The 15,871-nt window shown below is 45.8% G+C and overlaps 1 protein-coding gene across 11 annotated transcripts in view; it reads right to left on the reverse strand.

Moving 5' to 3' along the window:
* Nucleotides 1-15,871, reverse strand: part of DCDC2C (doublecortin domain containing 2C) — a 5,988,712-nt gene that overhangs the window by 3,656,715 nt on the left and 2,316,126 nt on the right. The window lies entirely within an intron of this gene.

Below are 15,871 nucleotides of genomic sequence, written 5' to 3' on the forward strand. Positions count from 1 at the left end.
CAGAATGTGACAGCAAAAGCGGATGAAAACACAAACTGCCCATTGTACGAAGGAAATAGACGATCTGAGAGGTGAAGAGAGAAAAATCCTGAAGAACTGCGCTGCGCTGGCTGTCACAAAGTAGCGGGCGAACAGGGATGGATGCAGTCGATACAGTGTTTCCAAACTTGGAGACCTCCTACGGACCCGCCCTGCGTGGAATGCTGCTTTGCCGAGCGGAGCTGACGAGAGCTCTCTTGGCTTACTTGGCGGTTTCGGCATCCTGTGGTGCAGAGAGAGATCATCGCTTGCAGCGCTCTTGGCTCTGCCGGGAACACTCGGTGATTATGACCCCGAAAATGCCTGTTGCTGCGGGGGTGAAAAGAAGACGCGTTTGGGCTTGGCGTTGGGCTGTCCCCCAAAGTGAATATAGCAGTAAACACAGCAGCGGATCCTCAAACTAAACCGGGACCCAAGAAGCAAGTCTGCTCAGCAGCAAATCCTCAAGCTAAACTGGATGAAAGGAAAAACCGGACCGGAATGCCACCGAGTGCTGAGCCTACTGTGCTGGAAATGCTGCGAGCAACCCCACAACTCAAGACAAAACATGAAGGTGTATCACAAGGTGTGCTAGATGAATCAGGTGGGAAAAAGACAACAGGAGTATAACCCGTAGACCAGATTGAGATCTGGGTGTACATGAGTTGACCAACAACACAGCGCGATAAACGGCGCATTACTTTCTCTGGTTCCTAAAACTCACTGTAAATACCTATTCACCAAGGAGGAGCCAATAACTTTGTACATACTTAAATTCCAACTTTGTGTTTTTTGCGTCCCTCGCTGTTCTTTCACTTATATGTCACCTGCGCCGTCACCGTTCGTCTCACTATCACGTAGCGCACAAACCCCCTTGGTTTGCCTAATGCATTCTATGCCTCTAATGCTGATCTCATAATTCTGTTTTATATTGTTTAAACCTGAAAATGCCTTTGAATATATGATGCTATATGCATGTCTAAAAATCAAAAACCTAAGTCTCTCAGTTTTTCTTTGCCCAGATCTTTTGTAATGTGATACATACAATTGTTTCTGCTCTTATTGTGATACCTATTGAGATATTGTTGCCTTTACAAATGAATCAGGTGAGCAGTACCAGGGGGGGAATATGGACAGAGGAAAGGAGACTGGGGGAAAGGATGTATTAAACCCGCCAGCTATAAGTATAAGCCTGACCCTGAATGTTAGCACAGCCATTGATAGTGGAACAAGCGAAATGTGCCAGCCAAAACAACATACTCAATCTCCTGTTTCCGCAGAACCCCCCCCTGCCTGCAGCCTGACCTAGGGCGGTCTAACAGCAGTGAGTGAGAATTATGCCGTATCCTCTAACCATAGTGAGCAAGACTTTTATTCACTCTCTGATGGTATCTGGTCAGTGTCCGGCTCCCCCTCTGAGTCTCAGGTAGACTCCAGCGATGAGAATTCGTATACTGGGAAAAAAGATATGACTGCCACAATTCACAGAACGGCGAATAGAGCACTCAACCCAGCCCCCCAGAAGAAAAACCTAAGGTGGGATTATCTGGGAGCGGAGCTATTTAACACAAGTAACACAAATATACCTTCAACTGAGAATTTACCTTCTGCCTCACCCCCAACTCTGGGCACTGTCATCCAATGTATACTTTCTCATCGGGAAGAGACATGCCAAGTAAACGAGCGCAGACAACAATGCGTAAAATCCAAAGGGCAGTCAGAAAAGTTGCAAAATCATGTGTGGTAATCAACGAACGACTCACAGCTCTTGAGGCCCGGACTGAAACATTGGAGACCGATGTTACCACAACACGCACAGCTACTACGGCACATGAGGCGCAGCTCGTCGACATACAGTGGAAAATCGAGGATTTTGAAAATAGATCGCTTCAAAATAATCTACGAGACTTAGGGGTCCCTTAGGGAAAGGAAGGAGCAGACAACCATAGATAAATGGTTGAAGTCTTGTCTAAAGCATTCCCAGAGCTTGAGGAGTGGAATTGGGAACTGGAAATTCCAAAGGGCGCATCGCGTTCCTTTTAATCTCAAGTCACCTCCAAAGCCTGACACTAAACCCCGTGCGATACTTATATACTTCGGCAATTTTTTACTTCGCCAGGCAGTCTATGACAAAGCAAAACCCACAACAAAGCGCAGTGGTGGGGATTACACATTTTTTGTACAACAGGACTATTGTCATTTTACTGTTGAAAGACGCTGGCGCCTTCGACAAATGATTAAACCAGTGCAAGATCGTGGGGGACAGGCATTTCTCCTGCATCCTGCCCGGTTGAAAATAATTAAGGGAGAACATGTTCTTTTTTTTACTTCAGAAATTAAAATACAAGAATATCTAGAGAAATGGACCTAAATTTATGGACTGTGTAAATGTTTAGGATTAAGGGCAAGATTATTTTAGGGTGTATGGATATATCTCTCTAGTGTGTTTGTCTTCTTCCTTACATCTCAATAGTATACGTTTTTGAACCTTTATCGACGTTTTTGCTGTGTTTTGGTTTATTTTTGGGTCAGAGGGGAGCGACCATCACAGTAGACTACTAGTAATCTTAATGCCTTTTTGTAAGGGAAGGGTGGGGGGCGGGAACTGAGGGGTAGGCAAGGGTAAGGCTAGGGGCACGGGTATAGGGTGGGGAATGGGGAATGGGGGTGGCGGAATTGGGGGTGGGGGAGGGTCAGGGAAAAAAGGGGGAAAATGGAGAGGATACTAGCAAAAATGAATATAAAACAAACTGTAGAGGAAATCGAGTAGATCAAATGGCTAAAATTACTATTTGCTCAGTGAACGTAGGGGGCTTAATGACAGACAAAAACGTAATAGAGTTGCAGAGATGTTAAGAAGTTTTAATGCTGACATTATATGCTGGCTATAAGAGGCTATAACCTTATGACATGCTCTACCAAGACCTCAACCATTAGAGGAACTACGATTCATATGAAAAATCGGTTAGGGTCACCCATACGGACATTGGGAGACAAATCAGGAAGATGGGCGATGGCCCAGCTCCCTATGGGAATTACTGTATGTAAAGTATATGTGTCAAATGAGGGCGATCCCCAAATTTTTAACAATTTAGAAATTGAGGCAGCATCATGGCCTGGCCCGTTTATATTTTGTGGAGACTTCAACATTCATCATGAAAAGGGCTTTGGCAGCACCCAAAGATATCAAGGGTGAAAACCCCGAGTTCATCATCCACTTTCTGCTCTACAAACTAGTTACGATTTGCGCGATGTCTGGGGAGTGAAATATCCATCAGATCCTGGGTACACATATTACTCAAACCCTCATAAAAAATGTTATAGGCTTGATTCTTTTTTTGTGTCGTCCTCTCTTATTCCATCTGTTGAAGTAAAGAAACTACCGAAATTACTTTCAGACCATAACCCTTAATTATGGGTCTGATACTCCCAAATTTAGAACATCCAAATATGAAATGGACATTTGATAGATCACTACTGCATAACGAAAGCCATATAACGCATATAAAAAATGGGTCATTGAATATTATGAGGTTAATCAATATAGTTCCTCACGCAACATAGTTTGGGACAGTTTTAAAGCCGGGCTCCGGGGGAGACAATTAGTTTTGTAGGCCAGGTAACAAAAAAACCAGGAAACAAGAAAAGCATGAAATTAATACACTGATATCTAAACTGGGAGAGCTGGAAAAAGAATATACAGGGGCAGTTAGACGAAATCAAGAGAGTAAAGAATTTACAGTACGTCAAAATAAAGCAATTATTAAGGCTGAAATAAATAACCATTATACTATGAAGGGAGCTGCCATCTACCAAGCACATAAGTCAGAAGGATATGAGTACGGTGAATCCATTGGTAAGGTTCTTGCTCTACAGACCAAACAAAGAATAGCTAAATATAATATAACCGAAATCAAGGGTAATGATGGAGTTTCATATACAGTAAAAAAGGATATCATTAACACCTTCGAGAAATTCTATCAAGATCTATATAAGCAAGGGAATACTGATGTTATGCTAGACCGTGATACTGAGCACACTTTAGGTAATCAACGTAGGCTTAATGAAGAAATGCGGAAAGAGCGGGAACCATGGCCCCCTAGGGTCAGAAGGGATAACAGCGGTCCCCCTACCTTCTTTTACTGCAATGCGATGGGACATGTTATCAATAGGTGCCCTAAGAATTCTCCAGCACCCACTGGTACTCCAGCCCCAGGCTTAGCAAGTGTAGCTTTGGGAGGGGATTTGATTTCTAGTGGGGAGGAGGGATTAGCAGTCATGACCCTTGTCTCTCTAGGAGACCAAGAGATGGTCCAGGATACCTCTCTGCCCCTTAACACTAACAAATACAGGCAGTAGGTGATCATCAATGGGAGGGAGGTAGATGCTCTGAGAGACACAGGAGCCAGTGTGACATCCATGAGGTGTCAGTGGGTGTCTTAAGAGCAGGTAATTCCCAATGTACTCCGCCCAGTAGTTGCACCTGACAGCTCAGTGCGCCTCTGCAAAGTGGCGCACGTTCCCTTTGAGTGGAGGGGGGTCTCTGGTCTCTTGGAAGTTGTTGTAAATGAAGCCTGTAAACTGTCTGCTAGGTAATGACCTGGAGAGTTCCCCATGGAAGGATGTGGAACACCAGACTCATCTGGAGATGTTAGGTTTGCCTGTGTGGATCTGCGTGACCACACGGGCTATGGCAGCCAGTAGGGATGATTCAGCAGAACTGGAGCCTGAAACAGTGGCCCAGGAACCTGCCAGAAGTGGAAGAGGCGAGGGCGCAGTAAACCCACCCCAGCTGTTCCCACGGCCCAGGAAGGAGCAGAACCTGAGGGGGATGCCTTGGAGCCTACCGGGGAAAAGGTGGCCGGACTGGGGGACCTACCTGAGCTGACCCATTGGCAGCAAGAAGGTGGCCCCTCCAGGGAGGAATTCTGCAAGGCGCAGAAGGAGTGCCCTTCCCTCATTGGTGTGCAGCAACAGGCTGCAGACCAGGCAGCAGGTGGAGAATCCAAGGATCATCTCATGTACTGGGAAGATGAGTTGTTGTATAGTGAGCCTAGGTTTACTGAGCCCGGTGCAGCCCATGTGCTGGTGGTACCCGAGCTCTTCAGGAACTTCCTAATGGGTCTGGCTCATGACGTGCCTCTCGCACGGTATCTGGGGTGAGACAAGACCATCCAAAGGCTTGTCACACACTTCTTCTGGCCCCAGATGAAGAAGCACGTCGGGACATTCTGTAGATCTTGCCAGACATGTCAGGCGAGTGGCAAGAGTGGAGGGAAGTGCAAGGCAACCCTCCAACACATTCCAGTGGTGAGCACCCCTTTGGAGAGGGTGGGCGTTGACATTGTGGGGCCACTGGACCCCAAGACAGCCTTAGGCAACAGGTTCATCCCGGTCTTGGTGGACCATGCCACCCGGTACCCGGAAGCTGTCCCTCTCAGGACAATCACAGCCCCCAGGGGGGGCCATGCATTGATGGGGATCTTTTCCCGTGTCGGTTTCCCCAGAGAGGTGGTCTCCGACCAGGGTACCAACTTCATCTCTAGGTACATGAAGTCTCTGTGGGAGGAGTGTGGGGTAACTTATAAGTTCACCACTCCTTACCACCCTCAAGGAGTACAACGTAGGAAACTACAAGGTCTGCCTCCTCCTCAGTAATGTCCCTCTTGCTCTTGTGTGGGTTTGACTGCATCCTGTGAGTGATAGCTGATCTGTATATTTCACTAAGGTAGAAAAGTATCAGTCTAAGGGGAAGAGGTCAGACCCAAGGGTGGGCTGGATTAATGTGTTTCCAAGGTTAATGTTTGACTGGTTTGTGACTGAGGTCAGGTAAATGCTGTTTGTCTCTACTTTTTGTTTCTGTGTTTTCCAGAGTGGCGAACTCTACCTCCACAGTGGAGACTTACACTTCTCTAGAGAAATTTCCACCAATCAGCAAAGATAAGAAATCTGGTTGTAACGCTACATGTAGTAACGTTTCAGTAGTAATTTCAGCTGTAAGAGTCTCTACTTCCTCACGTAAGGAAGTGGAAATGCATAAATCCAACTACTTGGCAGCTAATTCCACCCCTAATTGGTGAATACTATCCCTGTGGAGATATTGGCAATACAACTAGCTTGTTCTGAATGGAGCGGTACAAAAGGGGGTGGTGATGGATGGAGCATCTGAACCAATCAAACACTCACACCCAGTCAACAGATCTGGGTTTAATCCATCACCGTTCTTTAGCCCACTCTGCCACCCCAGTTCAGACATGGCCATATGCAAATCAGTCTGACCCTGTGCCTCATGGGAACACTCCAGCCCGAACTGCCAAGCCATGCCTGCCCTGGACCGGAAACAAGCTTCCTAGGACCCCCTTTTGTACCACTTTGTTTGCCATAAGTTGGCAGGGTATGCTCAGACGTGAGTTCCTTGCTCACTTTGCCACTGGATTCAAGCAAGCCGGGCTGAAGACGGCTGAAATGCCAGAAACCGGTCCTCGGAAGCTTGTTTCCGGTCCAGGAAAGGCATGGATTGGCAGTTCGGGCTGGACTGTTCCCATGAGGCACAGGGTTAGACTGATTTGCATATGGCCATGTCCGAAATGCTGTTGCAGAGTGGGCTAAAGAACGGTGATGGATTAAACCCAGATCTGTTGACTGGGTGTGAGTGTTTGATTGGTTCAGATGCTCCGTCAATCACCACCCCCTTTTGTACCACTTTGTTCACCATAAGTTGGCAGGGTATGCTCAGACGTGAGTCCCTTGCTCACTTTGCCACTGGATTCAAGCAAGCCAGGCTGAAGACGGCTGAAATGCCAGAAACCGGTCCTCGGAAGCTTGTTTCCGGTCCAGGGAAGGCATGGATTGGCAGTTCGGGCTGGACTGTTCCCATGAGGCACAGGGTCAGACTGATTTGCACATGGCTATGTCTAAACTGGGGTGGCAGAGTGGGCTAAAGAACGGTGAAGGATTAAACCCAGATCTGTTGACTGGGTGCGAGTGTTTGATTGGTTCAGATGCTCCATCCATCCCCACCCCCTCTTGTACCACTTTGTTCTGAATGGAGACAGTTTTTAGGGGCCTCAAGAACCTTCCGAAATCTGTACTGGCCACCGAAATTTACAGTATCTCAGAAACATGTACTGTACACTTAGTACCCAAGCTAGTTGGGTCTACATCTTAAATCAATATCATTTCACAATTATACATATTTCTGGCTCAAAAAATATTCTGGCAGATACTTTTTTCTATAGGTACCCAAAGTCCTCATCCACCTATGATCAACAGATTATCCAACCACAAAGAATAGTAGGAGCAGTATTGTGAAAATATTTCAGATTTGCTGTCCACGCAGTGCTCTCAGTGTGCAGGTTGACGTTGTGTGGCCAGATGTCATCATATGCCAAATTGAATATGTTTAGGGACAAACAATGATTCAATAAAGCAGGAACTGAGGGATTATATATGTGCACCAGATACTTTAACAATCTTGCATGCCATGTCTTATCTTGACTGTGATAATTATTTATAGTCCTTTAACCTTGACAAGGGGCTAATTTATGTCTGTGTGCATGTTTTAAACTGTATACCAAGTAGTCTGTACATGCGATGTTCCAGTTCTGCATAATATATTTGAGTTGCACTTGCTCATCTAATGCTACTGTAAGGAGTCTATGTCTGATTAGGTACTAGTCCGGCTTCTGCAGTAGTAGAAGTGTTCTTACTGTTGCATTGTGGTTGTTTTAGTCTTTCCTCACTATTGTATTGATTGTTGTGTGTTTTGCTTCTTTATAGCAACATGTGGGTTTTGATGGTGAATTATACACATATTTCAGTGTCCCTTTGTGACTGTAAAATATGTAGATACACAATCTAAATAAGGACAAGCACCCAGGGAGACACATTGACATTGCTGTATTTGTTTAAAAATCTAGCAATCATGGATACATTCGGTATATTAAGGGGCTATAAGGTATACAATTAGTGTGTTCATATACATTACTTGGTAGTTACTTCAAGGAAATGAGATTGATCCTGCAGTTACCAGAAGTGCACATACCTGCTGGACTCACACACAGTGTAGCTTCTTGCGGTTATGAACGTGACTAATAACTGTCACCATATGTTCAACTGTAAAGATTGTTGGGAACACTGTGGTTCATCTGGGCAAGTATACAATGAATGGTTCACTTATGCTGTGACGCTGTTACAGTGCATTTTAATGGATAGCTACTTTTCTTAATTTGGAAACTGAGACATGCTTCCTTTTTGGAAAAACATTCTGACTACATTTTTGTGCACCGTTTGATGCCACAAGTGTATGTGGAAAAAAATATAACACGATACATATATATGAGACTGCCTACATTTGTGGAAACTGAGATGAAGCAAAATATTAGAAATTGTGGGCAGTATGGCATTTGACGAAGTTTCATTTATCAATATGTCATAATTCTGTATAACAGGTAATCAAATGCCAAATCTGTGAGTGATTATATGTTTCCATCTACCTTCACGTTGTGGTATATGTGTTACAAAATATATGGTACGCCTCGTTGTCCCAATTCTGATAGTAGATATTCATACATTTACGACTGTGAATGTTTTTGAGAGAGACTTGGTTCCAACATTACATTGCCCTGCCCTTCACTGTATTTTTCAATGCAAGCTAGTTTATGGACCATTTTCTTTGCCTTATGCTAATGTACATATAGCTGCACTGTACACCAATCTTTGCAACTGTGTGTGCTGTCCCCTTTCCCTTTAACGTGGTCTACTGTTCCAATGGGCATGCAGTTTAACATAGGCTTTGCCATACCTATTATATTCTTCTTGTGGTCCTACTGTGCGACCTGCTAGAGTGTAAGCAGTGCAGTGACAGTCAATCAAAACTGCATCAGATTTAGTATATTTTGGAAGATTAACAGTGAGATGTGACAGAGCATTGCCTTCGAATTACCATGCACTGCCACCCAAGGTGATTGAACATGTGGAACATGTAGTTCCTTACATGGCAAACGTTTTGAGAGGTGTTCATATAGGAAAGAGTCAACTATTGCATTTGAGACTTGTTTCCACAGTACTTTCTGATGTCCGCCCTGCCTTTGATGTCCACGATGCCCTCATTGTGAAGGATCTCCAACACCTCCTTACCCCAGTATATGAGGCTGAGGGCCGGGGAGACCCAGCACCTGTCCCCATTGCATGCTGGCAGTACTGTGCATAACCTCGTAGACTCTCCCCGCAAGCTGCTTCGCCTCTTGCAAATGTCTTCCTAAGAGCACTGGACAATAGACAGATCACTCAGCCTCTCCATAGTTCTGGCCTACATTTCTTTATGCTGACTCTTAGTCTGCACCTGTGCTCCTAACAACTGTGGCTCTAAGCACACAATTTCATCCACCAGTATTTGTAGCTCGGTCTCTGAGAAGCAAAGGGCTCTTCACTTTGCCAGGGCTCAGGACATTTTGACATGAGGGTACAGCCTGTAGTCTAGGTGGTAAATAGTTTCAGTTGGTTGTGTAGTGTGGCCTAAGGCGTCTGGGATGGCTATGGCGATGTCGGGTGCGGAGGAGTTGTTCAACCAGGTCTCTGTCAGGAAGGCGACGTCTGGGGAGGTTGTGTTGAGCAGGTCCCAGAGCTCTACGCCGTGTTTCGTGCAGAGCGGGTGTTCAGTAATATGCATCGGAGGTGGTTGAGGTCTTTGTTGGTGGGTGGTTTGTCGGCTCTGTGGCTGGTGTAGCTGCAGTTCCGGCAGGTGAAGGGACCGTGTGTGCGTTTCGAGGAGGCCTTGAAGCAGTTGTGGGTCCGTCCGGGGTTCAGAGCGTGCATAGTACTGGCATCGTAGTGGTGGTGGGTGCGGGGGCCAGGGGTTCTGACACTGGGCGCGGTCCAGGCGCGTGCCGGCGCAGACAGTCTTGCCACGCGCCAGCGGCGCTACCGCACAGCGGCCGGCATGTTTTGTGGAGGTGGGAGTGATGAGCAGCTGGGAGGCGGGAGGAGTGAATGGGCAGTCAGGGGGGCGGAGCCGCAGGGGTCGGAGTTGCGGGGGCAGTGAGAGGCGATGAAGGAAACAGAAGGCAAAAGGGCCCAACAATTGAGGGGGAAACGAGTGGCACAGAGGGCAGACAGGTCACAAAAAGGGCAAAAAGGTCACAAGAATACAGGGGGAAACGAGTGGCACAGAAGGCAAAAAGGTCACAGGAAGGGCAGAAATGTCACAAAAAATGGGGGGAAACGAGTGGCACAGAAGGCAGAAAGGTCACAGAAATGCAGGGGCAGCTAAGCAACAGAGGGCAAAAGCAGGCAGAGAGACACGGCGCCGCGAGGCGAGCAGAAGGAAAACCGGGCAGAGAGACACAGGGGCAGCAAGGGGAGCAGATGGGAAACCAGGCAGAGAGACACGGGGGCAGCGAGGGAAAGAACAGGCACAGGTGGTGCTGTGCGGAGAAGGAGCGACCTACCTGGAAGGGTTAAGGGTCGCTCTCCTCACGGCCTATATGGGGAGGTGGGAGGAAGGAGCAGCTGGGAGGCGGGAGTTGGGGGAAGCAAATAGGCAGTCAGGGGGGTGGGACGCAGCGGCGAGGGGCGACGAAGAAAACAGAAGGCAAAAGGGCACAACAATTGAGGGGGAAACGAGTGGCACAGAGGCAGAAAGGTCCCAGGAAGGGCAGATATGGTCACAAAATATGTGGGAAAATGAGTGGCAGAGAGGCAGAAAGGTCCCAAGAAAGGGCAGAAAAGGTCACAAAAAACGGGGGGAAACGAGTGGCACAGAGGCAGAAAGGTCCCAAGAAAAGGCAGAAAAGGTCACAAAAACAGGGGAAACAATTGGCACAGAGGCAGAAAGGTCACAGAAATGCAGGGGCAGCTTGGCAACAGAAGGCAAAAACGGGCAGAGAGACACGGGGGCCGCGAGGGGAGCAGAAGGAAAAACCGGGCAGAGAAACACGGGGGCAGGGAGGGAGAGACCTGGCACAGGCGTTTATAAAGATACAGCCTTATTCATCAACGGGCCGTTTTGCGAGCCCCTAATAGCGATTCATAGCGAATCGCTATTAAGGACTCGCAAAACGGTATTCATGTAGGAATTGCTAAATCAATAGCGATTCCTACACATTCCTTATTTGCGAGTAGCAAATTGCTAATCGCAAATAAGGAATAACTCCCCATTCATTCCTATGGGCCAAAAGGCCCATAGGAATGAATGGGGAGTATTCCTTATTTGCGATTAGCAATTAGCTAATCGCAAATAAGATAGCGATTTAAAGGGTGCCAGGGGTGTCCAAAGGAAACCCTGTAGCACCCCTTAAATGCAAATTGAAACAGGTGTTGCGCACACACATGTCCAAAGGACATGTGTGTGTGCAACATGCAACTTAGAAAAATGCTTTTAAAAGCATTTTTCTAAGTTTTTGCTATTTAAATAGCGGCCCAAAATTGCATTTTCGCAATTTTAAAATGCTTCATGAATTGCATTTAAGGAATCTCAAATAGAGATTCCTTAAATTCAATTCCTCGCAAATGTGCGAATTCTTAAATAGCGAATTTTGCATTTGGGATGATGAAGCCCAAATGCAAAAATTGCACTCGCAAAAGGCAAGATTCTGAGAATCTTGCCCTTTGCGAGTGCAATTTAGCTTGATGAATCAGGCGGATAGTTCCTATATAGGGAGGGTGTTAAAACTAGGCGCTTTAAGACCATCATTGTAATATGATTTCTATTTTTGTATTTTATGGAATTGTAACAATGCTGACTATATTATTTCTAATCATATTTCTGCTTATGTTGGCTAAGATACTGCACCTGAGATCACGTCGTTAAAATAAATATTTTAACCTTATACGTGTCTCTTATTTACTCCTGTTTTGGACTGGTATGAGAGTATAACAAAAGAGTGTTCTCACTTTCCACCGTGCTCAGTGCTGATTGCCTAAAAGGTAGTGCGCAAACTCTAGATACTTTAGCACATAACAAACAATGTATCAACCAATTTAGAAAAATATTCCTAATTTTATTAATCTTTTTGCATTTTTTTGTTGGTAGAAAAAAAAAAAATATATATATATATATATATAGATACAATTTATACACAATTCACTTCAACACATAAAGAAATACACATTGTTACCTGCATTACACTGATGAATTCAACCGTAGAATCTTTAGAAGTTCACAGTTAAGTAGCATTTTATTTATCACATTTTATGTTAAACACACAATATGCAGCAACATTGACATCACATGAACAAAGACACTGGTAGTGATTTGCAGAATACCACCAACGCGTTTCGGCAAATGCCTTCTTCAGGATTTTTCTTTTACCAGTGAGTACTGTATTTTTCTCTTTGGAGATGTGGTTCAAGCCGGCCCTTCCTCACTTGAACGGATGGTTCCCTTTATCTGTCCTTGAAAATATGTTTTCACTGATTTTAATACACGAAAATCTGGCACAGATTTATTATGAGCAAAGGCTCATCAGCAATGCGATATTCCTACTGTTGTGGCCCAAAACAAATTGAGCAGGACTATTTAATAAGGTTCAAGAGTCCTGTACACTGAATTTAACTCTGCGTCCTTATTATACTTCTTTAGTCATTCCCTGGTTGAGATTTAGTTACTTGATGGACCCTTGATGTTTCCTTCTTTTAACACGACGACCACAATATTGTGACATTCCTTGTCACAGCTCCGACCGGTCTTTCTGTGTATCGCTACACAGAAAAACTGGCAAAAAAAATGTGTATTTATTTTTGTAGCAATGGTGGCATGCTGCGCTTTAGATTAATATGTTTAAAAGTAAAGTGTGCCATACTTCGATTGCTACAATAGTTAATTGTGGATGCATTGACAATTGATGTGTGCACTGATGGCTGGTGGTGTGTGTGCCTGTAGAAATTGTGCACTGATGGCTGGTGGTGTGTGTGCCTGGTGGAAGTGTGCACTGCCGGCTGGTGGTGTGTGTGCCTGGTGGAAGCGTGCACTGACGGCTGGTGGTGTGTGTGCCTGGTGAAAGCATGCACTGATGGCTGGTGGTGTGTGTGTGCCTGGTGAAAGCATGCACTGAAGGCTGGTGGTGTGTGTGTGCCTGGTGAAAGCGTGCAGTGACGGCTGGTGGTGTGTGTGTGCCTGGTGAAAGCATGCACTGACATCTGGTGGTGTATGTGTGCCTGGTGAAAGCGTGCACTGACGTCTGGTGGAGTGTGCCTAGTGGAAGCGTGCACTGATGGATGGTGGTGTTTGTGCCCGGTGAAAGCGTGCACTGACGGCTGGTGGTGTTTGTGCCCGGTGAAAGTGCGCACTGACGACTGATGGTGTCTGTGTCTGTGTCTGGTGAAAGTGTGCACTGATGGTGTGGTTGTGTGTGGTTGTGTGTGTGGTTGTGTGTGGTTGTGTGTGTGGTTGTGGTTGTGTGTGTGGTTGTGTGTGGGTTTGTCTGGTTGTATGTGTGGTTGTGTGTGGTTGTGGTTGTGCGTGTGGTTGTGTGTGTGTGTGGTTGTGTGGTGTGTGATTGTGTGTATGGTTGCAGTTGTGTGTGTGTGTGGTTGTGTGTGTGGTTGTGTGTGTGTGGGCATGTATGTGGTTGTATGTGTTGTGGTTGTGTTTGTGTGTGTGGTTGTGTGTATGTTTGTGGTTGTGTGTGTGTGGTTGGGTGTGGTTGTGTGTGTGTGGTTGTGTGTGGTTGTGGTTGTGTGTGGTTGTGTATGTGGTTGTGTGTGTGTGTTTATGTGTCTGTGTGTGTGTGGTTGTGTGTGTGTGGCTATAGAAAAAATTAGATTAATGTAGTAGGAGGACCACAAGGGGGACAGAAGATACTGATGGTGTAGTTTTGTTTGGTTGTGTGTGTGATTATGATTGTGTGTGTGGTTGTGTGTGTGTGGGTGTGTGTATAGTTGTGGTTGTGTCTGTGTGTGTGGTTGTGTAAAGTTGTGTGTGTGTGGTTGAGTGTGGTTGTGGTTGTGTGTGGTTGTGTATGTGGTTGTGTGTGTGTGTGTGGTTGTTTGTGTTTATGTGGGTGTGTGTGGTTGTTTGTGTGGCTATAGAAAAAAGTTAGATTAATATAGCAGGAGGACCACGAGGGGGGCAGAAGGTACTGGGGGGCAGTGAAAGGAAACAAAATGTATGTGGAAGAGCTTTTCATTTAGCAGAGCGCCCCTCAGTAAATGGCTGCAGCCTGAATCTCCAATAAGATGAAAAAAATAAAAAAATAAATGCCCATAAGGGGTTGGAGGAGCAGAGGTAAAGGGGGTGGGGGTGAAGCAAATTAGTGTGGGCAGGGGGCAAGGGAGCATTTGAGTCACACAAAGGCACTCGTTAGAGCCAGGCAGAATATGGAAGCTGCCAGGCTATAGAAAAACAGTTAGATTAATGTAGTAGGAGGACCACAAGGGGACAGAAGATATAGGTGAATGCTAGCACGTGGAGGCAGAGCTGTCCTGTTCCACTCTGTGGCCTTTGCCTGCGTCATGAGTGATGGACGCCGTCCCTGTGCAACGTATTCGCTGAATCCAACTCCTCGCCACGTTGTTGCGCGGACGTAGTTTCTTGTGGGTGGTTTGGACCCTCCCTACTTCTGCCGCCATTTGCTGCAGCTGTGAATGGATATCGAGTTACCAGCGTCCCGTGGCCCCACTGTCTCGGTGACAGACCCTGATTTACACCTCCACTTCCTCACCCTGAAATGCCAGCTATGCCCTGCATCCCAGACCAAAGAACTTGCAAAGCCTGCATGTCTGCCTTATAACTCAAAATACGTCAGACCAATTGGCTTTGCAAATATTGGTTTATACTTTTTCAGTCCTTCTAAGTATGCTGTCCAGATGCATATCATTCTAAATGTATTCTATGCATTGTTGCTCACTCTCTGACTTTTATAGGAGTTTTCCATATTTAAAAGTAGATGTCTTGCCTGTCAAGGTAAATGCTATTTTCCTCTATACAATAAAAATAATTAATTTGTAAGGAAACTTCTAATACCACCATTGTTAATTCAAAATTAGATTTGTATCGGGTTCCACATTAGATAGCACTATTTTAGGTAAAAAACTAACTGGCTCGAGAGGATTCGGTGTTTGGTTCCAGAGCACTTAGCATCCTGGTTCACGAGCAGCTGAGGATATTGGTAAGGAGGTCAGAGATAGCACCTAGATGCAGAACCGGGATGAAACGCCATACGCAGCAAATAGAGACTGGGGTCAAACAATTAAATATTAAAAGTGATAAACCTGCCTTGCCTCCGAGCAACGTCACCTTCGCTACAAACACTTCCGGTAAGAGCCCCACATCTCGTGGCTTCCTACTGAGGAAGTGCACCCTTCTTTGATGCATTCACAGCAGAGCAACTTAAAGAGCAGTTGAAACATGGCACGCAGGAGAACGATCATTTATATTACTGTAATAATGAATCTAACTTGAGGAAATAGATGAGATACATAAAATGTTGAGAAAAACTTCAAGCAGGTCGTCGTGCGTGGCGAATAATCGCAGAAGCTGTGTGTGAGCACAGCCACGCTGCCTCTCTCATGTAATACAGCAATGAAAGGTTTAGGATCACTATTAGGCAAGGGTTTTATTAAGCTACTTCTCCATCTAATCTGTCTATAAAGCATTAAAGACACGAGGGAAGAGCACAGTATTGACTGAAAATAAAACAAGCAGGAAGTAGGATATGGGAGAGGGTGGCAAATAGTGAGCACTTTCGCAGCCGCTTTGATGTTCTCAGTCGCCACGCAGCTCACTGAGAACATCAAAGCGGCCGCAAAAGTCCTACCAAAGGCTGCAGGCGGACAAATGGTGCGCGCGCCCGGTGCACATGCACTGTACCCGATCTGCCTGCAGACTTTGGGAGCATTTTTGAAAGTCCCTACT

Source organism: Lissotriton helveticus, chromosome 6, assembly GCF_964261635.1.
Source record: "Lissotriton helveticus chromosome 6, aLisHel1.1, whole genome shotgun sequence".
NCBI classification, from domain to species: domain Eukaryota; kingdom Metazoa; phylum Chordata; class Amphibia; order Caudata; family Salamandridae; genus Lissotriton; species Lissotriton helveticus.